General features: G+C 40.4%; 1 protein-coding gene across 10 annotated transcripts in view; it reads right to left on the minus strand.

Moving 5' to 3' along the window:
* The window catches only part of FHIT (fragile histidine triad diadenosine triphosphatase), a 1520982-nt gene that overhangs the window by 824194 nt on the left and 670196 nt on the right, over window positions 1-26592 (minus strand). Inside the window, exon 1 of one of the 10 annotated variants that reach the window (XM_030927090.1) lies at window positions 8986-9151. The exons of the other annotated variants lie outside the window; for them this stretch is intronic. The gene's annotated coding sequence lies outside the window, so the exon portion shown is untranslated. Of the gene's footprint in view, window positions 1-8985; window positions 9152-26592 lie in introns of those variants that run through there. 10 annotated transcript variants of the gene reach the window in all.

Consider the following 26592-nt stretch of genomic DNA (forward strand, 5'->3'; position numbering starts at 1 on the left):
CCTACATAAATACAAAGTAAATCATGTATTTGGCACCTTACTGCCATTAGGTCACTATTATCTCTCCATATTAGAGGTACAGCAGTGTCAAAAACTAGCATCTGATTAAATAATAGAAATAACAGCTAAGTACTTAGTACTTTCATCTTTCTAAGCAATTTATATGATATGTTACTTAATCCTGACAACCCTATGAGGAAGGTCCTTCACACATCAACATTTATGCATCTCTTTGATTACTTCTCATGCATTAATTCCTAGATTTGGGAATCACTGAGTTCAAAGTACATTGAACCATCAAGGCTACTAATATGAACTACTAAATATCTCTTAGGAAATGTAGTCAATAGTTTATATCCAACAGTAGTATAGAAAGAAGTCCCATTTCCCCAAAACTTTGTTAATACCAGGCATTCTCTAATTCTCTAATAAAAATTTGTCATTACTTAGGAATACAATATAAAGGGAAATACCTTCTTCTAAATGTCCTAGATAAAACAATCTACCATGAAAATTAATGTCTCCTAGGCAACCAGGAAGTCAGACACAATGAAAAAGAAACACTGTTCTCTTGGTTAAAAGAATAAAAGTGTGTTTCCTTTTAACTAGAAAAATAAAGTTGTTATTCCATTATGGCTGGAAATATTAAGGTTCACTGTAAAAAATAATCTGCTATTTTTATACCCTGGCATTGCTCAGTGAATGGCAAGAATCTAGACCAACCCTAGAAGGCACGAATGTCTTTGGGGGACATCAGAAAAAGCCTTAACGCCAAACACTTCTTCCAACTGGAAAGGAGGTTTCTATTTCATTTCACTTAAACACTGGGGGCTCAATTGTTAACCAAGAATGTAAATGAGCTTATTAAAAGCTGCTGGTTAATGGATCCCAAGACTAACCTTAGGAGGAACAATGCCCTGTCATCTAACTGAGGAACAACACAATCTGAGCTAGCCCCTCTCTCAAACATACTTTATTGATTACTTAGAAAACAAGGCACATAAATGAATGGTTGGAGACATATATTGAAGTTTATATGATTTATAAAACATTCTAATCTACAGGCGTATGTCAAAATTCCACCATAGAAGAGGAATCCTACAAGAAGACAACAAGGTGAACAAAGAGAAAGAGAAGACAACGTGAAGTGTCCCAGAATTTAAGCAAACAAGCATACCTGTAACATTTTTATACAGAGACTTTTTCAGTGAAGTATATTAAGTCATCAACTTATGTCACTAAAAAAATTTTCAATTGTTAGCAAGTCAAAGAAAATCCAAAACCTCAGCTGTTTATAAACAGAAAACACCTAGGTATTTCAAAATGCCAACTGCCTTTTCAAGATCTCAATCAGTTACCTCTTCTCTGTTCTGTCATTCTTTTTTTTTTTTTTTTTTTTTTTTTTGGTACATCTACTTGTTTTACATATTTAACCTCATTCTCACCAGTTCCTTCCCTTTCTCCTAAAAAGATGTTCAGGGATTACATACACTTAATAATCTTTCCTCATTAAACTCTAATCACCTATTTATTTAGTAAATATGTATTATATACTTGCCATATTCCAAATACTATTCTAGTGGTAAATATGACAGACCAGCCCTCTGCTCTCATGGAGTATTCTAGGCACAGGGTGAGGATTGCAAGCAGTAGAGACTACAAGTCAGTCAACAAGGAATAATATTCTGATTGTGACTTGAAGGAAATGATCAAGATGCAAGAACAGGAAGGGACTTGGAAGAGACAGAAGTGGCTGCTTAAGTGTCAAAGAAAAGGGGAACCTCACGTTTGATCTGTGATTTGAATAACGAGTCCACTATATGTGACTATATGGGGATAAAATCTTCCAGGTGGAGGAAACAGCAATTGCCAAGGCAAGAATGATCTCAAGATCTTAGAGGAATGGAAAGAAGAGTGTGGGGTTGAGTCTAACAGCAGGCAGCAAGGCATAGGTGAGGAGATGGGTTTGAAAGATGAGCAGGGATCAGATCATACAAGGTCTTGTGTGGTGTTTCACTTAATGAGTGTTGAGAAACTCGTGATGACAAAGATTCAAGCTCCAGAGTGTTCAGGGTCTAAACTTGACTTTCAAAAAAGATTTCACTATTGTACATTAAAAATCATCTCCGGATGTCAGATCTGGTGGCTTATGCCCCTCATTTAGGAGGCCAAAGCAGAAGGATCCCTTAAGAACAGGACTTCAAGACCAGCCTGGGAAACATAGCAAGACACCATTGAAAGAAAGAAAGAAAGGAAAGAAAGGAAAGAAAGAAAGAAAAAAAGAAAGAAAGAAAAGAAAGAAAGAAATTAGCTGGGTGTGGTGACGTGCACCTATAGTCCCAGCTACTCCAGAGGCCGTGTCAGGAAGATTGCCTGAGGCTGGGAAGTTGAGGCTGCAGTGAGCTGTGATCATGCCCCTGCACTCTAGCCTGGTGACATGGTGAGATCCTGTCTATAAAAACAAACCTCGAGAGCTTAAAAAAAATGCACATGCCCCATTCCCAGATTGTTTTTCTGTTAAGATTTTTGAAAAGTGACATAAAATTCACATACCATAAAATTCACCCTTGTAAAGTGTACAGTTTGATGGTTTTCAGTATGTGCGCAAAACTGTACAATTATAACTATCTAATTCAGAATATTTTTATCCCCAAAAGAAAAACCATACACTTTAGAAGTCATTTCACATTTTCCTCTAGCCCACAGCCCCTGGCAACTATTATTCTACTTTCTGTCTCTGTGGATTTGCCTATTCTGGACATTCTATAGAAATGGAGTCATACAATATGTAGCCTTTTATATCTAGCTTATTTCACTTAGCTTGTGTTCAAGGTTCACCCACGTTTTACCATGTATTCATCTTTTATTCCTTTTAAAGGCTGAATAATACCCCATTGTATGTATACACCACGTTTTTCTCCATTCATCAGTTGATGGACATTTGTTACTACATTTTTGGACATTTGTGAATAGTGCTGTGAATATTCAGGTGCGAGTTTTGTGTGGACTTATGTTTTCAATTCTTGAGTGTACACCTTGGAGTGAAACTGCTGGATCATGTGGGAACTCTATGTTTAACTTTTTGAGGAACTGCCAAGCTGTTTTCCTTAGTGGCTATACCGTTTTACATTACCACCATCAATGAAAGAGGGTTCCAGTTCTCCACATCTTCACCAACACCCCACTCCGAGATATTTTAAATTAACTGGTTTGGCTGAGACCTAGGCATCAGGCTTTTTTTGGTTTTTATTTTGAATGTATCTACGGTGATTCTATTCAAAACGTATAGTGAAGGCCAAGAAGAAGCCCTTTCTCCAGCCTGTTCATTGCCAACTTGGTAAGTATTTATACCTACTCCCTCTTCCTGATAAGTACTCGTACCTACTCCCTCTTCTGCTCCAGAGCTCTTCAGACATGTTACTTGGTGCCACCAGTACTCTCAGTGACATCTGCTCTGACTCATCCAGTGAGACAAGGAAAGACAAATACGGAAGACATAGTCTTATACTTTTAACAGTCTCATTTACTTCTGAGTGGAGCCAGTGTCTGTGTGAAATCTTCACAGTTATCCCCATGTCTGGATGGGTTATCTCCGGGCACTCTGGTTTCCTTCCTCATCCCAAAGGTACATGTTAGGTTAAGAGGCATGTCTACGTGGTCCCAGTCTGAGTGAGAAGGGGTATGTGGAGTGTGCCCTGAAAGTGAATGGCGCCCTGTCAAGCGTGGGTTCCTGCCTTGGGCCCTGAGCTGCCAAGACAGGCTCTGGCCACCTGAGACCCTGAACTGCAATGAGTGGGTAAATAATTATCTTGCCTTTATTCATCTTTCTTAAACATATATAGAGATCATCTTTATTTCTATATTTAATATTAAAAACATTTTGGTTTTTATTTAGAAGTTTGGTGATGTTTTGTGAGATGAAATATGCCACAGGAATTTTTTTTTTTTAAATCAGCCTATGGTCAAATTGGTTTCATTATACATTGTTTTGGTTAAAGTTGTAGTTTCTAAGAACCTACCTATGACTCAAGTGAGGACTTGTATTTTCATGTAATGTGAATCACCAACCCCCTTCTTCCACTGATTGATCCAATGAAGACCTTTTACACAAAAAGAGCTCACCAGTTAAAAAAAATATACACACACACACACATATACATGTATATACACACACACACATATATATGTGTATATATATGACTGTATGTGTGTGTGTGTGTGTGTATATATATATGATCCTGAAGTTCTTTTCATCTAGTCAAGATATAGGGTGTAAATGGATACTTCTATGTTTTATGCTTCCACCTGACCTTGAGTATTAAACATGGTATTGTATTTGCAAAAATGTAAAAAATTTAAAACTATTTTTGTCATTTTATAAAATGTTTTCTTCCAAACCAAACACAGGTGATGAAGGTCTAAAACACCAGCATCAAGGCTTAGAGCTTCGTGTTTGTAGAAAATATCAGGGAAAAGCCAGGCATAGTGGCTCATACCTGCAATCCAAGTGAGAGGTGACAATGTGCTAGCAGCCCTCACTCTCAGTGCCTCCTTGGCCTCGGCATCCACTCTGGCGGGCTTGAGGAGCCCTTCAGTCGGCCACTGCACTGTGGGAGCCCCTCTTTGGGATGGCTCCCTCTGCTTGAGGGGAGGTGTGGAGGGAGAGGCACGGGCAGGAACTAGGACTGCACACACCACTCACAGGCCAGCCCGAGTTCCGGGGGGCTTGGACACGGGCTTGGTGGGCCCCGCACTCGGAGCGGCCAGAGCTGCCCCCCCACAGCAGTGAGGGGCTTAGCACCCCAGCCAGCAGCTGTGGAGGTTGTGCAGGGTACCCCAGCACTGCCAGCCTGCATGCACCATGCTCGAACTCTCACCAGGCCTCAGCCGCCTCCCTGCCGGGCAGGGCTCGGGATGTGCAGCCCGCCATGTCTGAGCTCCCTTACTTTGCGGTGGGCTCCCCCGTGGCCCCAGCCTCCCCGGGCGCTGCTCCCTGCTCAGTGGTGCCCAGTCCCATCGACAGCCCAAGGGCTGAGAAGTGCAGGCGCTGCTTGGGACTGGTGGGCAACTCCACCTGCACCCCCTGTGCGGGATCCACTAGGTGAAGCCAGCTGGGCTCCTGAGTCTAGTGGAGACTTGGAGAACTTTTATGTCTAGCTAAGGGATCATAAACATACCAATCAGCACTCTGTGTCTAGCTCAGGGTTTGTAAATATACCAATCAGTACTCTGCATCTAGCTAACCTAGTGGGGACTTGGAGAACTTTTCTGTCTAGCACTGTATCTAGCTAAAGGATTGTAGATGCACCAATCAGCACTCTGTTTCTAACTCAGGGTTTGTAAATACACCAATCAGCACTCTGTGTCTAGCTCAGGGTTTGTAAATACACCAATCAGTACTCTGTATCTAGCTAACCTAGTGGGGACTTTGAGAACTTTTCTGTCTAGCACTGTGTGTCTAGCTCAGGGATTGCAAATGCACCAATCAGTACCCTGTCAAAACAGTCCAATCAGCACTTTGTAAAATGGACCAATCAGCTCTCTGTAAAATGGACCAATCAGCAGGATGTGGGTGGGGTCAGATAAGGGAATAAAAGCAGGCTGCCCAGCCAGCCAGCAGCCATCCGCTGGGGTTCTCTTCCTTTGTGGAAACTTTGTTTTTTGCCATCTGCTGGGGTCCACTTCCTTTGTGGAAACTTTCTTTTTTCCTTCTTTGCAATAAATTTTGCTGCTGCTCACTCTTTAGGTCAATGCCGCCTTTATGAGCTGTAACACTCACCACAAAGGTCTGCAGCGTTACTCCTGAAGCCAGTGAGACCATGAACCCACCAGGAAGAATAAACTCTCTAGGAACCGCCTTTAAGAGCTGTAACACTCACCACGAAGGTCTTCAGCTTCACTCCTGTTGGCAAGACCATGAACCCACCAGAAGGAAGAAGCCCCAGACACATATGAGCGTCTGAAGGAACAAACTCCAGCCATACCATCTTTAAGAACTGTAACACTCACCGTGAGGGTCCGCAGCTTCACTCTTGAAGTCAGTGAAACCAAGAACCCACCAATTCCAAACACACCAGCATTTTAGGAGGCCTAGTCAGGCAGATCACTTGAGGTCAGGAATTTGAGACCAGCCTGGCCAATATTACAAAACCCTGTCTATACTAAAAATACAGAAAATTAGCTGGGCATGGTGGTGGACACCTGTAATACCAGCAACTTGGGAGGCTGAAGCAGGAGAATCACTTGAACCCAGGGACAGGTTTCAGTGAGCCAAGATTGTGCTGCACCACTGCACTCCAGCCTAGTTAACAGAGGAAGACTCCATCTCAAAAAAAGAAAAAAAAAAATCAGGGAAACACAGAAACCTGAATAAAAAAGAAACGATTTCTACACTGAAGGACAAAGTATGGCATGACTTCTCAGTCTGATGGAGGCTGAGATTCTTTTTTTTTTTTCATTCTGAGTCATCTTAATGGTTTAAAAAAAAAAAAAGAACAAACAAAACAAAATCCAAACCATGTTTTTCTGTAATAGCAGAGAGGAACTTACAGGTTTAAATACGAAAACAATACTTAAGGAAGAGAATTAGAAGTTGAAAATCACTTTACTGTTATGTGTCTATCTGGAGTAATCAAAATTCCTACTATATTATAGTCTCTATACGGTCAAAAAAGATCCACAGATATTCATCTCCATGGACTGTATGAAGACACTGTGGACATATTGGGACATCAACTCAGAAATGATGTCAAAAGCTTGTATGGTAAATCTAAATCAACTGTGATCTTTCAGAAGCAGGAGCTTCCAAAGGGGTTCCTGTAACATCCCTTTATCAGAGCAAGGCCAGTCAGAGATTAAAAAACATTGGGTCTTTTACTTTAACAGCTCTGACATATTTTAAAAATAAACACCAAAAGAAATACCAAAGGAAAAACTACATAAATTATATTTTGAACGTTTCCATTGAACAAATTAAAGTTCCCAACACAAGTGAATACAAGATAAAAATTACTATTCTGCATATGAGAGAAATTATTCCACCATTTTTGACTCCTGAATTGTTGGCACTATTCATGGCAAAGCAATGCTGCTCATAGGTTTTTGCTAAAACAGAGTATAAGACTAATTACAGTGTCAATTATAGCTATGTCATTTGTACTCTATAGACTTACTCCTATTTTAAGTGTTCTACCATATTCTTCCAATATCTAATGGTGTTATTCACAAGATAACTACATGACTGATACATCTTTTACATTACAGTGTACTACACAGGAGGTACAACCTTGTAAGAGAACAAGTTTAGAAGTATATAATGCACATCTTCCTTCAATCCTGTTTATTAGCATATGGAAAACACACTTGAAGATAACCAGATACAAATTCAAGGCCTTGAATCCAAAGCCATCCCAAACTACTGACTCCCTGTGTTCTCCCAGGCCCTCAGAAAATGTCAGTTAAAGGAAATCCCAAAAAGTCAAACTATAGCCTCTGTGTTATGTCCCCACTAAAGCCAATATGGCCAGACTTTACTGTAGCTGAGAGGTCCTTGCTCATGGGGTCTCGAAATAGAACTTCCAAATTTCAGCAGAGGTGGCTATTGTAAAACATTAAATAAAAGATGAATTTAAAGTAATCAAGTGTTGTCTCTTCTTCCACCATCATGGGTTTTCCAGCACAGCATTATCCAGGGTTCCATTCATGGTAATTTTGCTTTCTCATTGCTTGACAAATGCCTTCCCATTTCCCTGCACCCTAGACAAATTGGTATTTCTCAGCAGCTCTTAGAATGACAATGGCAGTTTTCTCTTCATCGTTTTTTCATTTCTTCATCCTCTCACCATGACAGGCACTCATCAGGGAATCTCCAATCCTACCCATCTCATTACTTCTTCATTCTATTTGTCACCATTTGGAATTTCAGAAGTCTTAATTATTAGCTTACTCTTACCAACAGTAATGAGGCTCTGGCTGCCTACTGGGGAGCATCATCGAACACTAACGAGCTAGCAGACTGAGACCCACACCTGAATCCCATCACGTGGTTTCATTGTTCAAGCCAGGTGGGACATTTCTGTCTGCAGGCAAGCTTTCTGCAGGAGAGCTGGAGTTTGCAGGGTGGCTATTATGCATTCACTTTGGTCTTATGATTCACACTGACTCAAAACAGCTTTCCTGTGTGGTCATACTCATTTACATACTGGCTATTACCTTCCTTATAATAACACTTACTGTTTATTTCTGCCTTGTCCTCCTTTTCACTTGTCTAAGAGCTTCCTCGAGCTAAGAGTTCTCAAAGGGAACACTAATTGGTCATTTTTGTATAGCTACTTTTGATCTCCTCCTGACCTGGAATGAACAGTGAGTCTCTCACAGCCATCTGGGCGATCCAGCTGTATATAGACTTTCCTTGACACTCCCGCAGGAGTCAGCATACTGCCTCAACACAAAAGAGGCTAGATAAATGTTAACTGACATCTATAAAGCTTTCTGAACACCACAGACAGACCCAGATGCAGAGGCGACAGAAAGGTAAAGGATTAAGAAGGAGCTGGTGCCTCTGAAACTATGACAAACATGTCTTTATATAGTTAATGAGGGAAGATGCAACTGACCCAAAATCCATCTCTTCCTTGACTTCCTATCCTTTCACAGCAACAAGAGCCTTGCACCAATGAGGACAAATGAGCATTGGTTGAATACTCCTGTGTGCCCAGCCTACATTAGGCATTTGACCTACATTTGCTCACTGAAACCGCAATAGCCCGTACAGTACATATGAAGGAAAACAAAATCCATAGAAGTCAAGCAGCTTGATCAACGTCACCCTGTAGCAAAAAGCCCAAAGCTCTTCTCAGTACAAGTGGTCACCCAACACTGCTCAGAAAAGGGTGAGGCAAAATGAGGGCCTAGGGTGGGTTTTGGAATAGCAAAACCCTGAAGGTGATAGAGGCTGGTGTCAGAGAAGAGGAGCAGTGGCATCACCTAGGTGTGTAACGCTGTCTTTGTCCCCTGTTGCTGCTGCCTTCTATCCAAGGTGACCACCGTGTTGACCACTGTCTAGGAAGTACTGTGCTCAGAGCAAAGGATGCTCTCTTTTTTTCACATTTTTATACAGCTAAGAGAAGCCATTTCCGAAAACAGGACTTGGAGGTCAATGTTTACATAAGATGCCACCAAAGACATCTCCTGATGATACCTATGAAGGAGAGACCGTTCATTAGAAAACTTGTACAGTAACATTTACATTGGCATTTGTTAACCATACTAATATCAGCTAATATCTCTACAGCCCTTGCTATATATCAGACATTATGCTATAAATGCTTTATGTAAATATCTCACTTAATCCTCTTCAAAGCCTTGTGAGGTATTTTTATCATCCTAATTTTACAAGAGAAAGCACTAAGACTTTAAGTCCCTTGCCCAAGTTCACATGGAAATAAGTGATGGAGCCGAGATTTGTACCCAAGTATGTGACACTGGTCTCCTCCCCACCTCCAGCAGTGCTAAGAAAGATTTTCTGCCCACATTGCATTATGTGCTGTACTTTTTTCATGTAAATGATCACTTCAAATGTCTACATCCTGGTGGGTGAGCGGAGGAGGTGACAGGAAGAACAAAAAAAAAAAATAGATATGATGTCAAGAAAGGAATTAATTTTCAAGTGCACAATCGCTGCTGCCCACAGAGTCTGTCTGTTTGGTTTTCCATAGGTATAAAGAGATTACTCAGAGTCCATAAGGTGGCCATGCCAGGCCTCTCGGGGTCAAGCAGACAGGCCAAGGGTGTACCCAGGCTCTCCTTAGCTCTCTACATAGCTCTGCCTCATCTGCTTGCTTGGTTCACCCATGACATCAGAGAAACAAAGATAGGAGCAATGCTACTTCAAGCGTATGCCAGTTACTAAGGGTAACTTATGGCAACTCTCATTGCCACGTGGGCTGAGAAGCATAACATAATAATTAAAAACTGATGAGCAATCACTAATGAAATGTATAGGTATTGCTGAAAAATGCATTTTGAGTCCAAGTGAGACAATGATGTGTGTTCTCCCAGTGCAGAATCTCTGAGTTCTGTAATCTTAAAGGCTTTTGCTTTTAAAATACTATTTCACATGCCAGCTATTAGTAACCCATATATTTGCACCCTGGTTTCATGACAAAAATGAGGAAGGACAATTGCTTTCCCAAAAAAGGCAACAAATAGAATTTTTTTAAAAAACCTTTCTCTTGGAAAATTTTGATCTGTTTCAGGTGATCTTGTTCAGGAGACCCCTACTCCAAGAGTCCTGCTGGGACAGAGTTGTGCTGGCATCACTTGACTCCTACCTTTGTAGTCTTTGCCTTTGTGTGTTGCAAAGCCTGTTAGAAACAGCTCATGGAAGCAGGGCTGAGAAGACAAAGGTGTGCGCTAGGCCCTGCCCCAGCTTTGTTCTCTAACAGGAAGCACAATGTCAACCACTCTCTAGTCATCTCCCTGACCCATGTCCCTGACTGGCACACAAAGAGGGCCACATGAAACCGTTCCATGGCTCAGGCCGGGGTTTCACACATAAATTACCCTTAGTAACAGCACATGCCTGAAGTAGGGTTGCTCCCAACTTAAATATTTCTCTGACGTCATGGGTGAACCAAGCCAAGCAGATGAGGTGGAGTCATATAGGGAGCTCAGGAGAGCTTGAGTATGCCCGTGGCCTGTCCACTTGACCCCTAAGTCTAATGACTCAGCATGGTCTTTGGAGTTCTAGGATGGAATTATTTACTTCTCTTGCATAGTCCAGAAAGAACATTTTTCCAACTAAATGCTGATTCCCAAGAGCTCTGACCTCCAGTCAAAAGAATAAAAGTTGCTTGGTAAGCTCAGTGCCTGGGGTCTTCTATACCAGGAAGGGCCCAGGCCTAGCACTCATGTTGTAGCTTCTTCCTCCTGCACTCTAGGCAGATGTCACTAATTAACTATGACATGTTCTCCTGCAGGGTATTAGCAGAATCTTTCAGATAGCCATTACCAATCGATCAGAGTTGCTGCATGACATGGAAAACCTATTGCTCATTTCACTTTTAGGCTTTAGACTAATGACCCAGGGAAACTTTTCATGGCAGCCCTGAGATGGTTCCATCCATTTCAAGCTAAGGATGTGATAATACATGTATCTTCCAGAATCTTGACTCTTTCAATTAGGAGCATGAATAACAAACTTCTAGCATTGAAATAACACGTTCTATGGTAATCCTCTGACTAATCACCTTGTTAATAAATATCTAAAGACCCCATTTTTCTCTGGGCTTCCAACTTCCATGGGAACATTCTGATTGTGACATAATTTTTAAATTAGTGGGTTTATTCATAGTTTTGTGTTAGTAAATGTCAAGCTTTTTGCTAATTAGCAAATTCTGTAAATCCACAGCAGTATTAATTTTCAACTGTATGGGGAATTAATATAAGAAAAAAGAAATAAGGAGACAATTAAAATATCCCTAGAGGCATTCATTTCTATAAAATTCAGCACAAAGCAAGAAAACATTAACCCATTTTGAGGGTGCATTTAGAAAGGATTACAAAAGATGTGTCAGTGTCACAGAGAACAAGTGAAGCATGCATTTACTGTGGCTCGCACTCTCAGTTACAGCTAAATTCCCTAATGACATTTTCTCAAGTTACTGCTGCTGAGATGTTCCCTCTTGCCTTGATGCACTTTTCCAGCACTTTCTCATTTAATAAGGTTTTTATTATTTCTTTATTGATGTTTCCACTCAAATTGCTGGTGTGCTCTCTTTCACTTTAGAGAACAATGTACAGTATAATGTTCTGATCCTCAAAAACTGCCCCACAAGAGGTCTCTTGCTAACCAAGTGCTTGCTAATATCCATTTCACTTTTCCCACTAACCCACTGAGAAGATGGAAAACATATGTATCTCTGGGCTCCTGTTTAACCTCCCAGCTCCAGAAGATGAGAGAAAGCATGTCCCTCTTACAGGCACTTACGCCATTTCTTATGAAGCCATCCCACACACTGTTAAACAAATCTGACTGTTTTTCAAACTCCCCTTTAACAGCTTAATCTCATTGCTAAGATGTTGGAGTCTTCCTGTGTTGGTGGCCATGGAAACCACCTGTCTGTATAATGGCATGAGGTCTTTTCTTTGCTTTTCCTGGCATGCCAGGTTGCTGGGGACAGGCCAGAGCCCTGTGTTTAGACAGGTCAAGTACAGATGTTTAAGAATGACAGCTCCCAACAGCTTCAAATCATAGCTAATACCAAAATTAAACTGTAATATAGTATGCTCTGATGGGGAAACTGTGCACAGTTTGTAAGTACACAAACAAGACAGTACACAGATAATTGTAGGTTCCATTTGGGGGCAATTTTCTTCTCTTATCATGGCTATCAGTGATACAATCTGCTGCAGAAGAATGTGGTGTTAACCAATTAGTGTAACACAAAGAAGTGCCTGTCTTGTAATTCTGTATTATTTACAGTGCCTGGGACGCACTCCTAATACAGGGCTTCTCATAGGCACAGTAATTATGCATTTGATTCTCTGTCTTACATATTAGTTAATGATCTCCTTAAGGGCTGGGAATACTGTCAGAGATTGGGATTGCCTATCAGCCCCCTCCCAAGCAGACCTAAGCATCCAGGTGGTAAGCAAGAACAGCTTCATGAATGGCTAGGCAGTTCCCAGTAGTGTCTGGAAATTCTGTAAGTAAATTTTAAATAGCTTGGTTCAGGCCAGAAACCAAAATGGGTCTTCCTGTTTCCTCACCCCAGGTCTGCAGTGACATACTGTCCTGATCTCCTCTTTCTGTTTGAGGTTGAAAATGGTATTGGGAAGAACCAGGCAGGCCTTATCTGGCCTGCTTACCATGTGGAGCCTGATGGGCAGACCATTCACAACCACAAGCAGGTCCAAGAGAAAGAGGACAGAATAGAGCCAGTCCTCTATTTTTAGATGATGAGTTTTCCTCCATTAGCATGTTGTCACCAGGCAAGGTAGTTGCTGATTCTCCTGATGAAAGGAGACAGAGAGAGAGAGAGTGTGTGTGTATATGTGTGTGTGAGTGAGTGAAGGAGAGGTAGGGGAAAGGGAGTAGGAAGGGATACAGAGCCAGGGACTAAAGAGAAAAGCCATTTCCTAAGAAAAGAATAAGATAATATTTTCACTTACCATCCCTATATACACAGCAGCCAACACAGTGCCAGGCAAATAACTGATACCCAATAAACATCAGCTGAATGAATAAATGGATTCATTCATTGCACTTTTCCATATCTCTATCTCTAGTATTTAAGATTTGTTTAATGTATCTTATAAGAGCCTACTGTTGTACACCAAACCAAACCAAAACAGCAGAATGTCCTAAGGCACTGATATATGTGTAGAAATTACACATCAAATTACCAATCAGATAGATGCTAAGGTAGAACTGAAATATGGGCCAAACCCATTTTGGAAACAAAGAACAAAATCAACACTCAAGGTCAAGCTCTTAGACAGCTATTCTTCCAAAGCACCTGGACACCAAGACACACTCAACAAATTTCAGGTCATTCCTTCTCTCATTAAGCCAGTTACAGCCAAGTTATAGAAGTAGAGTCCTTACAAGTCACTATTGATAGAATAAGAGCTAGTCAAAGAATGTTTGAGCCATTTTTTTCCCAGCCTCAGATCATGGGAGAAAAGAAAAAAAAAAAAAAAAAGCACCGCAATCAAGGATGTCAAAATGAACCAATCTGCAATAGTCATCTGGGCAGGGGACAGGTGAATAGCCCAATTCTTCTCACAGACATGAACAAAAAGTTCATGCCATTATCCAGGATTACTTGAAAAGACAACTCAGTGACTGAGCTTTGCAGTTCTGACACCATTCAAATAGAAATGAGAGCTGGAGATAGAAGGACTGATGGCTCATTCTCAGGAATGTCTGTGACTATGCTTAGATGTGTCAGTAGACAACAGCTTCCCACCAAATGGTACAGGCTTTGGCAGCCTCTTTTTTAAAAGGCCTGTTAGTAACTACTCAGGCACCATTCTTAATATCAAAACGCTCTCTCTTTTTTATTGCCCAGACTATGGGAATCTGGAAAATGAAAGAAAAGGAAAAAAAAAAAGAAAAGAGAGATAGAGAAAGAGAGAAAGAGAGAGACAAAGATAATTCTGACTATCCCTAGGTAAAGTTACACCTGTCAGTTAACTTGATCCACTAGTTATTACCCGAAAACATGCTTTCCCTTTTTTTTTTTTGAGTTCTCATTCATTTATTCAACATCGACTATGTGCCAGACCCTGTGTTAGATGCTAGGGATACAATGGTTAATGAGAAAAAATATGTCTTATCATAGAACTCATGATTTGTGTGTCTTATAATTAATCTATATTACTTCATTTAACAACTGCATACATTAAACACTGCCCTTTCATGGTTATGGAAAGACAGCAGTGAACAAAACAGACAATCTCTATTCTCTGATCCAGGGGAAAAAGTCTAAACGAGTTAATAAGATTTTCAGATAGTTAGGAGAGCTGGAAAAACATATATTTGGATAATGCAGTTGAGAGTCAGTGATGGCATGGCAGCAGGAATGTTGTTTGAGATAAAATGGCCAGGTGGTGTCTCCGAGAAAGAAAGTCATACTTGAGACTGGTAAATGAAGCCAGCAATCCAGGAAGGGTGTTTGTCAGGGTGGCCTGCTTTTCCCCACTCCTAGGTTTTAAGAGGAGCCTGGCACTGACTATTAATAGGAAAATAAGTTAGTTGGCCTACTTGGAGGGTATAATACCAGCCAGCACCTTAATATTCAATGTGTGGTCTGGGAATACCAGCATCAGTATCACTAAGGAGCTTGTTAAGAATGAAAATTCTCAGCTCCACTCCAGATGTAATTGATCAAAATCTGCACTTAACCTGATCCCTTGGTAATTCATATGTATATTAAGAATTTGAGGAGCCCTAGAGCTAGCCACCTTGGCTAAGACCTAAAGTCATGTCCACCAAGCATGGCCTCTATCAGTCATTCCTTTGTTTATTTCAGAATTCATTTGAGAAATTTGAGAAACCAGGCATAGATGAGGGCTGCTATTTATTGGAGGTCCTCAAGATCCTCCAAATAAAGGCAAGAACAAATACAAAGCCCTGATGTGGGGCAAGCTGAATTATAAGTGAAATCAAAAGAAATAAAGGCAAGCCATTTAAATTTTATCCCTATAGAAATGGCTAGCCTGTGGAAGTTTTTAGGCAAGGGAGAAGTAATATGATCTACTTGAAATTTTGAAGAAGTGACTCTGGGTGCTGCAGAGAGAGTGGACAATAGCCAAGCAAGCATGGAGAAGCCACACAGTTAAGAGGCTACAAAGGCAAGCCAGAGGATAAGTGGTAGAGACTGGAGTTGGTGAGGCAGCAGTGCACTTATTCTGGATATGTCTTGGGAGAAGACATAATAATACTGATGAAAAGCAATGTGGGGCAGCAGGTAGCAAAGAGGATGGTCAAAGAACCAGTCGGTACAGGCATACCTCATTTTACTACATTTTGCTTTATTGTGCTTCTCAGATATTGCATTTTTAGACCAACTAATAACCCTACAATCCCCTTTTAAGCGTTCAAGTGAAAGGAAGTGTCACACATCTCTCACTTTAAATCAAAAAGTAGAAACGGTAAGGCTTAGTAAAGAAGGCATGCCAGAAGCCAAAGACAGACCAAAAGCTGGGCCTCTTGGGCCAAACAGCCAAGCTATGAATGTGAAGGACTAGTTCTTGAAGGAAATTAAAAGTGCTACTCCAATGAACACACAAACAGTAAGAAAGTGAAACAGCCTTATTGCTGATAGGGAGACTTTGAGTGGTGTGGACAGAAGATCAAACAAACCACAACATTCTCTTAAGCCAAAGCCTAATCCAGAGCAATGTCCTAACTCTCTTCAATTCTATGAAGGCTGAGAGAGGTGAGGAAGGTACAGAAAAGAAGTCTGAAGCTGGCAGAGGTTCAAGGAAAGAAGCCATCTCCATAATATAAAATTGCAAGGTGAAGTAGCAAGTGCTAATACAGAAGCTGCAGCAAGTTTTCCAGAAGAGGTGGCAAAGATAATTGATGAAGGTGACCATATTAACAATAGATTTTCAATAGTGACAAAACAACCTTCTACTGGAAGGGGATACCATCTAGGACTTTCCTAGCTAGAGAGGAGAAGTCAGTGCCTGGCTTCAAAGCTTCAATGAACAAGCTGAATCTCTTGTTAGGGACTATTGCAGATAGTGACTTTAAGTTGAAGCCAATGGTCTTTGAGCATTCTGAAAATCCTGGATCCCTTAAGAATGATACTACATCAACTCTGCCTGTGCTCTGTAAATGGAACAACAAAGCCAGGATGACAGCACATCTGTCTGTTGCATGATTTACTTAATTTTTTAAGCCTCCTCTTGAGACCTACTACTCAGGAAAAAAACATTCTTTTCAAAATATTACTGCTTATTGATGATGTACCTGGTCACCCAAGGGCTCTGATAGAGATATACAAGGAGATGAATGTTGTTCTCACACCTGCTAATACAACATCTATTCTGCAGCCCCCAGATCAAGGAGCAATTTTGACTTTCAAGTCTTATAACTTAAATACATTTTGTAAGGCTATAACTGTCATGGATAGTGATTCCTCTGATGGATCTACCCAAAGTAAATTGAAAACCTGAAAAGGATTCACCATTCTAGATGCCATTAAGAACATTCATAATGCATGGGAGGTCAACATGAACACAGTTTAGAAGAAGTTGATTCCAGCACTCATGGATGACTTTGAGGGGTTCAAGATATCAGTGATGAAAAAAGCAGGAAAACTAGAATTAGAAGCCTGAAGATGTGACTGAATTGCTGTAATCTCATGATCAAACTTGAACGATGAGAAATTGCTTCTTATGGGTGAGCAAAGAAAGTGATTTCTTGAGATGAAATCAACTCCTAGTGAAGATGATGTGAACATTGTTGAAATGACAACAAAGAATTTGGACTGTTATACTAACTTGGTTGATAAAACAACAGCACTGTCAAAGAGGATTAACTCTAACTTTAAAATAAATTCTACTATGGGTAAAATGCTATTAAATAGCATTACATTCTACAGAGAAACCTTTCATTAAAGGAAGAATCGATCAATATGGCAAACTTCATTTTTATCATAAGAAGTCGCCACAACCACCCAACTTTCAGCAACCACCACCATGATCAGTCAGCAGCCATCAATATTGAGGCAAGACCTTCCAATGATTACCACAGTGAAGGCTCAGCTTATTGCTCACGTTTTTTAGCAATAATGTATTTTTAATTAAGGTATCTACTTTTTTAGACATATGCTATTGCATACTTAATAGACTACAGCTTAGTGTAAATATAGCTTGTATATGCATTGGGAAACTAAAAAAATTCACGACTGATTTATTGTGATATTTGCTTTGTCACAGTGGTGTGGATCTGAACCCACAATATCTTTGAGGTATGGCTGTACCACTCTGAGGCATGCAGGTGGGCATACTACCCATGCTGCTCCCAGTCACCATGGCTGACCCCTAGTGGGGCTGATCCCAAATACAAAATACAAGAATTCATAAACAACCCAACACTTTCTATTAATGGAGAATGCTATAACACCTAGTTCCCACTTCTATTCTTCACGGTTGGATTCTAATAGGTGCCTGTTATTCCTTTAAAAATATGAGAGCAATGGATTTCATTGATTTACAAAAAAGGGAAATTAGTTACACAACAAAATGAATACTAACTCAGATAAACAGTTCAAGTAAATAGATGAAAGACCACTTAAAAATCTGAATATTCAAGATAACTTGCTCTCTTAACAGTTTGTGATTGGCAACAAGAGACAGATTGAAAACTGCTAGACTTCCCCACACTTTGAGAAACAGTTGCCACCTAACTACTAAAGCAAAATGAACTAAACTTGCCACTGGAACTCAACCTTTAAGCATTTAAAAAGACCATTTTTAATGAGTTCCCTTTCAGCTCTTAGTCAAGCTCATCTTTTTGAACTCGATCTTTATTTTTAACAGGAGCACATACTTAAAGAGGTAGAAGGTATGAAGAGGTCAGCAGCAATCATCTTTACTTATAAGAGACAAAGCATTCCTCTTGGAAAAGTCGCCCTACTGTTTTGGGGACTTAAACTTTGAATATTCCTTATAGAAAACACAGGTATGACAATTTATTATGCTAGAGATTTTCCCCCCCCCTTTAAAAAGTATTTTCCCTTTTATGTCTTCCTAAGGCTGATGAAAACAGGCCTTCCAACTCCGGGCTTGCCTTCTTATTGCCTATCTGTGGCTGAAACCCAAACATTTTTCCTATTACAGTTTAAGTGTTTTTGTGTATATTTTATACCCCAATTCAGTGAAGGTTTGACATAGACCAAGGTAACATTTCAGGAAGTATCTTTAAAATAGAAATCTATTTTCAGATATCGGGATGTAGAACAGTTGGTTTTGAATTTATAACTTTGATACCAGCATTTTCCTCTTTAAATGTACTTCTGAGGATACCTCCTGGCCACCAAAGGAGGCTGGCTTGGTTTATTTCAGTACTGTGATAAAGTGATTGAGAACTGAGATTTTATTCCCAAAGACACTAATTCCTTTATCTTATTCTAAAGCCAATTATTTTGCAAATTAGATCCACTGCTTACATAGTATGACATGTGAATAGATGTAAGGAAATCCATCACTACCACTCCAAGCATATGCCTACTGAGTAATGAGTTAGCAGGATCACCTTCATGTTTGAAGACACCAGGATGGTACAGTAGATGAGAATGTAAGCTCTAGCATCAGACTTTGGACAACTCATTTCTCTGCATCTCAGTTTTCCCATTTATACTCAATGGCAGTACTTCCCAAATTAGTCACCTCATATTTACAGATATTTATTTATTTACTTACTTTATTACATATATATGCGTGTGTGTGTGTGTATGCCTTTTTTTTTCTTGAGATAGAGTTTCGCTCTTGTTACCCTGGCTGGAGTGCAATGGCACGATCTCGGCTCACTGCAACCTCTGCCTCCCAGGTTCAAGTGATTCTCCTGCCTCATATATAGCTGCTTTGTTGAGATGTAATTCACATATCACACAATTTGCCCATTTAAATGATACAATTCAATGGTTTTTAATCTATTTACCCAGTGGTACAATCATTACTACAATCAATTTTAGAATGTTTTCATCACTGCCTAGGGGTCTTTTAAAAATTCCAAAGACCAGACCATGCCACAAATCAATTATATCACAGTCTCGGGGGTGAGACACAGACATCAGTAGTTTGCGAAGCTCCCCAGGTAATTCCAATGCACACATATGTTTGGGAAGCCATACTGCATTGGAATCACTGAGTTTCAGGGAAAATAAACACAGAAATAAAGAAAGAAGAGATGTTCAGCAGAGAGAATGTCCTATGATATCATAAGCACAGAAGAGGTAGTGGGAATAATCATACTAAGGATGAATTTAATGGGAAAGACTATTTAAAGAATTACACTGCAACTTATATAATCAGGACTAAAATAGCAATTTTTTTACTCATCAATAATACATCTCCAGGTACAGCATCCTCTGAGAGTATGTATAAGTTGGGAACAAGAATGTTGAGGTAGGAAAGGGATCAGGAGGAGATAAGAACCTACAACTTATCTAACACATTTCAAGACATTACCAAGCTTCTTGGCCTTCTAAAAAACACCTGATTTGATTAGCCTTCAGGATGCCACTAAAGTGCCGCCCCTTTGTGAAATCTTTTCACACTGAAGTCAGTTTGATGCTTCTTAAAGCTCTGCATGTGGCATAATACAGCCAGAGTTGTATATTTCATAAGTTGGTCACCTTCACCAGGGCAAGAGCTCTTGGAAGGCAGAAACAATACTTAGTACACTTAAAAATAAAAATAAAAATAAACTATCTTGAGAGCCTAGCACATGTTTTGGCACAGTGTTGACAAATATTTGTTGGATTGAACCAAAGTGAATTCACATCCACTACTGTCAACACAAAAATGAAAAAAAAAAAAAAAAAAAAAATACTGCACTTGTTCCAAAGTTCCCAGAACACTTAGGAGCCACTGTAGGTCTCAGAAGACTGGCAAGCAAGACCTGCAATTTTACTCTATAAGGGACATTGTAAGAGCAATGCTTGGGGTACTTAATAGTTCTACTGAATAAATGGCACAACCACAAGCTGTTATTAAGAACAATGAATGCAGGCTGGGCACAGCGGCTCACACCTGTAATCCCAGCACTTTGGGAGGCCAAGGCAGGTGGATCACTTGAGGTCAGGAGTTCGAGACCAGCCTGGCCAACATGGTGACATCCCATCTCCCCGTCTCTACTAAAAATACAAAAATTAGCCAGGCTTGGTGGCGCATGCCTGTAATCCCAGCTACTCAGGAGGCTGAGGCAGGAGAATCACTTGAACCCGGGAAGCAGAGGTTGTGGTGAGCTGAGATTGTGTCACTGTACTCCAGCCTGGGCAACAGAGTGAGACTCTTATCGCAAAAAAAAAAAAAAAAAAAAAAAAAAAAAAAAACTGAATGATGTATTACCAATGCTGAGATCAAGAAAAAAATTGCCATCCGGGGGAAAAGATTAATTAATATCAGTTAATTTTCTTTACAGGAGTAGATTATACAGAAGTCTTTAGGCTTCTGAGGAGAATTTGAGAAAATTTTACAGTAAACAGGAATTTGCATATGCTCTGGGAGCAAAAAGTGGGTCCCCAGACAGGTCACCTGGGGTATGTTCAAGATGAAGAACAAAAGATGGGCATTTCTGTAAGTGTAGAGTCATGAGGGTGGGAATAAAGGTAGGCTTTAGAGGGAATAGAGAAACTTACGGATTCTAAAGAACTACAATTATCATTACAATAGAGCTACATGGTTACACAATAAGAGATACTATTAAGTACCCTCTCTGGAAAGAGTGTTCTTTGAAAAACAAAATGCAGAACAGATCCAAAAGCAAGGTAACAATAGCTATTAGGTAAAGTCCATCAGGGGAAGAACATCCCTTTCCATAGCATCTTCCTACAAGTACAAGATAATTATGTTTTATTTATAGCACAGGAATAGAATATGAGATTCACCATTCAATAAACTCAGGACAATCATTTCTTTGGTCATTGCTTTTTATTTATAAAATGGTGGCTTGGATCAAGGTAGTATTTCCCAGCGTTTTTTTTTTTTTCTTTTTTTTGGAAGATTTAACAGGCATTACTTGAAGAAACTTAAGAGTCAATAGATTCTGAATTATGGTTACTTGAAACCAGCACCACAAGATTACCCATCAAGACCTAATCAACCAAATTAACATCAGTGTTTGGGCAGAAAGTAGATGCAATATCTCCAATGTCCAGGCAGTACAGACTGCTTTGAAACTGATATTATTCTCTGTGCATGCATTTGTGTGTGTGTGTGTGTGTATTTATATATATATACACACACACACACAATTCCTTCTAAATATTTGAATGTTCCTATATATAATTCCTTCTTTTTAATTACTCCAAGCTGAGCATGTGTAGATTAGATTCACTCTGTTTTATAATATTTATTGTATTTATAGGATATGTCCATCACATCCTAGCCCACAGGCATGTTTACAAATAAGATAGGAAAAAAAGAGACTGTTGATAACATAATGGCTAAAAATCCACAGTCAATATTTTCAAAAAGATCACACAAATGCACATACATGCACACACACACACACACACACACACACACACACACACACACTATCTACAGATCATCCTGGTATCCAATGGGAATTCCATCAGTATTCTCAGTGCAAACCATACCCTGTGGTTTCTCTTCCTACTCCCTACACAACTCCTGCTATCTTGAGTCTTAAAATGTAAAACAAAAAAATATATGACCCATTGATAGAAAGGACAGAAGCCTTTAGACGGGAGACAGGGTCAGATTCATCACGTTGTTTCTTTTGACAACCTAACACAGGGCTTAATGTTGGCTGGGGAGATGGAAAAAGGAAAGAGGCAATGAGAGCAGACCCGGGACCAGCTGGTCAGCAAATTGCAGAGTTCTTTAATCAGCAACAACCTGTCTGCACTGAGGCAACATGCTGCTAAATGCTCAACCTACAGCATTTCATTTCATCCTCTTGACGTCCCTACAAGGTAGTTCCTATTATTTCCATATTTCACTAGATAAAAATGAGGCCCAAGTTACAAAATATCCCAAGTTACAAAGCTACTAAGTGGCAGGCTCTGGACCTGCACCCAGGTCTTCCCAAGGCCAAAGCTCAGACTCTTCCCCAGAACTGCCCAACTTTTTGCTAGAAAGCCTGGGCTCAGGAAGATTAAGCCATTCACACAGAGCTCAGAAGTGGCAAGGCCTGGATGGAATGCAATCATGAGGATAGCATGGGGCACTGTCCAGAACTGTGTGATACTGCACTTTCTCTGATCAAATGTGCCCTCTGAGGGTGTCCCAGGGAAATCTGAGACTATTTCCCTCTGACACTTCCCTTCTTCTTCAGAAGCACCCATCTCCTTTTGAATTTGAATTTCTGCTAAAAAGTAGATGCTTCCCTCACAAATGTCCCCCCTCCTGTATGCTTTCTCCTTCTCTTGGACCCCCCAAACTGAAAACTATAGTGGGTATAGAAAGGAGAGTCTCAAGTACTGTGAAAATCTTTCTAGCGGACTTTCATCCCTTCCCAACAGCCTGCAATGTGGACTTCTGTTCCCTCAGGAACAAACCGTATGTGTCCTTCCTCAACCGCAGGATCCTGAACTGTCCTTCCTGAACCGAGAGCGAACCTGCAGCATCCAGAGCAGCTCTAAGAAGCAGGAGAAGATACAAAGCCATGCAGCTCCCTACTGCTCTCTGGAAAGGAGAGAGAAGGGCAGCTGCCTCCATTCAAGGCTGAGTGAGGTGAGGAGTTAAATGACTGTCATCACTAGGATTCTGACTTTTCTTCCTCTAGGGAGAAAACTAAAGAGTCTGCTATTGGTGATCATTCATTCTGCGTTCACTTACATCTTGTGTACTTTTTGTTGTTGTTGTTTTTTGAGATGGAGTCTTGCTCTGTCACCCAGGCTGGAGTACAGTGATGCAATCTCAGCTCACTGTAACCTCTGCCTCCCAGGTTCAAGTGATTCTCCTGCCTCAGCCTCCCCAGTAGCTGGGACTACAGGCGCACACCACCACACTCGGCTAATGTTTGTCCTATTAGTAGGGACAGCATTTCACCATGTTGGCCAGGCTGGTCTTGAACTCCTGACCTCAAGTGATCCACCTGCCTCGGCCTCCCAAAGTGCTGGCATTACAGATGGGAGCCACCACGTCTGGTCAGTATTATGTACTTTTGACTCTTGTGTTCTACTTTCCAATTTAAACAATGATCCCAGCAGCTATGGGAGCTCGAAAGAGCCAGGAGTTTGGAAGCTTTTCAAGACACTGCGAGCCCTCTCCTTTTATCCTGACTTCTTTCTCACTTTCTGCCTTTTCTTGCAGAACAACAAGAAAAGCAAATCCAGTGAAGCCATAAGCCTGCAATTTAGCCCACAAATTGTCCCCAGCATCCTTGTATCTCCTTCTCCATTTCCTTTTTTTTTTTTTTTAACCTTAGCTCTTCCTGATGATAGTGAACATAGCTCAGAGTAACGCCAACTGTTGCTATATCAGCTTAAACCAGTGTGGTACCTGGTGATGGGGCACAGTTAAACCAGGCACTAAGAGCTTAGATGAGCCTTCAGCCACAACTGAAAGGGATATATTGTGAAGCACTCATGAGTTCCATAGCCTCCTCCTAACCCCTCAAGAATCCCAGACTGGGAATGGCTGCAACTTCAGGATTGTAAAGTTGTGTAAATGCATCTTTACATTGACTACATCATGGTCCAACTTAACACTTTGAAACAAAGGGCTTGAGTGTGTCCCTGCACCCCTTTATTCCTGAGTTAAAAACAAAGCTCCATCAGTCAACTCATATTTACAGAGTGCTCCCTGTTCGTCTCCTTTCAGTCCTTCTACTTGCCCGGGTAAGAAAATTCAGTGCAGACGATCCCAGCCTTCCCAGACCTCCCTCCTCCTTCCTGACAGAATTAGTTGTTGCTCCCCCATGTTTTATCATGGCCCTTTGCACACTGTGTTCCCCTTATTTATGTGCTTATCTCCCCAGTTGACTCTGAGCTTCTTGAGGTTGGGAACATCGTTTCTGCCTGTCACATCTTTATGGGCCCAAGAACAGAGATGATAGGCAAAAGTGGAGCAAAGAATAAAGGAAGAATAAACATTTTTAAAATCTTAGTCTCCAAAGAGTTTTCCTTCTAGCAGGTAAGACAAGACATACAGTGAGACATGAGACAAGGCAGTAAGTAATAAGGGTCAGAATAAAAAGGAAAAAGAAAGAGACTGTTGGACATGGCTAAGAAGGTCGATAACAAGCTAGTTAGAAACATGAGTAGGTATTAAATAGACACCGGTGCAAAAACAGGGCTGGGAAAGGTATGTTGGAAGGGATGTCTAGTTCCGGAGTGTGCTGAGATTAAGGAATTGGAAATGTAAGCTGAGCTGCAGATACTGGAAGACTTTTAGTATGGAACAAATGATTCCATTTTTTTTCTTTTGTCTAAACATTAGAGATGGGTACACAAAGAATATTAACCTGGTTGTAATGTCCAGAAGGACTGTAGTGGACTGGAACTCGTGGCAGGGAGACCCAATGGAAACTGTAGAAACGGGTTTACACAATAGCAGAGGAAACCCTTAATAGTTATTTTATTCAAACAAGATTTTCATTTAAAAGAATGAAAGAATTAAGAAGACCACAGCATAAAACATGAGGATTAAAGTTTATAGAAAGCAACTGGCATCAGAGACCGAATTCATAGGTCAGAAGAGAACTTACAAATACAAGTTCCAATTCTTGGAGAGATGCAAGAACATACTGCCCCTTTAAGTTAAGAACAGACTGCTCATCAGAAAATAGAATTTATGCCTGACTATTCACATGAAGAGCTGTAAATGAAAGTATAAGCAATGTCAAAGGAACAAGGAGGGATGCTGGGACACCAAAGACGAGCAACGGGAAAAGCCATGACTACCATAACTGCTAAAAGGACGAGGGCAAAACAGATTACTCAAAGCCACTGATAGCCACAGTCATGGAGGCCAATATGATTGGTGGGAGAGGCAGTTGCAGAAGGACGCAGTTACTATCCTCTGGCAAATAAAGGTGGGAATTAGTATACTCACCTCCTTCTCTTCTCACCGTGTAAACTTACACAAATACCTCCTATTGAGCAAACCAGGAAGGAAGTCCAGGAGATGCAAGACAGAGATGGGTAGAGGCTGAACCTCAGGCAAAACAAAGATTACCCAACATAAGGCACTATAAAAAAGGGAAAAAAATCAGTTTAAGAGGCAAGAGCATCATTGGAAATTAAGAATATGATTGGTAAAACTAAATTTAAAAAAATTACAAGAAATGGAAGGCAAGGCACCAAAAATTTCCTAGGACAAAAAGATTTGGTAGAAAATATGAGAGAAATGTCAGGAAGCACAGAAGAGGGGTCCCAGAGAGAGCTCTGAGATTAATAAACACCAAGGGTATGGTGTCTGCAAATGCTCCAGGGAAAAACGCAAGCAAAATGAAAGAAATGCAACCTGATAATTCTTTAGGATTCAATAACATGTAATGATAAAACAGTTTCTTTGCCCCAAGTTCTTGGAGCATAAAAAAATCTGGGACAATCTGTTCCCTTACCACATCAGAAAAGCAGCTTTTTGTTTCGAAAGATCTGTGGTGAAACACAATTCCATGACATTAATCAATTTATTTCAATTGGGAGTGAAGCATAAATGAAAGGTTACTATTTCAGAACAGGCCATGAAAATGTGAAGATGTTATTATTTCCAAGCTAAGAGGAGATGTGAGATTCTCTGCCTGGCACATTTCAGAAAGGTACAATCAGCCGGGGCAGGGGAATAGATTTAAAATAGAAAAGTAATGGGAAAAGGGCTTTCCATGTAACAGACAGGGTGGTGGATGAATACCCATCCCCCTAGAGCCCACTTTATGAATATACATTTTACCAGGCACTTTGGAAAGTTTGAAAATCCACGTGGTTCTCATTTCCCATAGCTTCTGGGTCTAATTACATATTTCCATCCATTTGCATACATACACACACACACACACACACACACAGGTCTCATCCAGTGATATAGATAATTGCATATTCAACTTGTAGATCACCAACTTAAAATAGAGATCTAATTATGGAAAAAAATTGTATGCTGTTTTTCAAATAAATAAAAATGAGGATACTGATTAAAAATATAACACCCCTCATTGATTAACAGGTACTTTTTTGGTTTTATCCTATCATAAGCATGAGGTTTGGTACTACATGGTTCTGGCCCTCCCAAATGAACACTGAGCTAGTTCAGGGAACAAGCTCTCACATACCAAATTTTGAAGCTGCATTTCAGCAGCAATTTGAGGGACTAAGTACATAGGTTTCCAAATGTCTAGAAGCTAACCAGATTCCTCTCTCCTTAATTTATCCCCTTACA

This window comes from Rhinopithecus roxellana, chromosome 1 (assembly GCF_007565055.1).
Source record: "Rhinopithecus roxellana isolate Shanxi Qingling chromosome 1, ASM756505v1, whole genome shotgun sequence".
In the NCBI taxonomy this organism is placed as follows: domain Eukaryota; kingdom Metazoa; phylum Chordata; class Mammalia; order Primates; family Cercopithecidae; genus Rhinopithecus; species Rhinopithecus roxellana.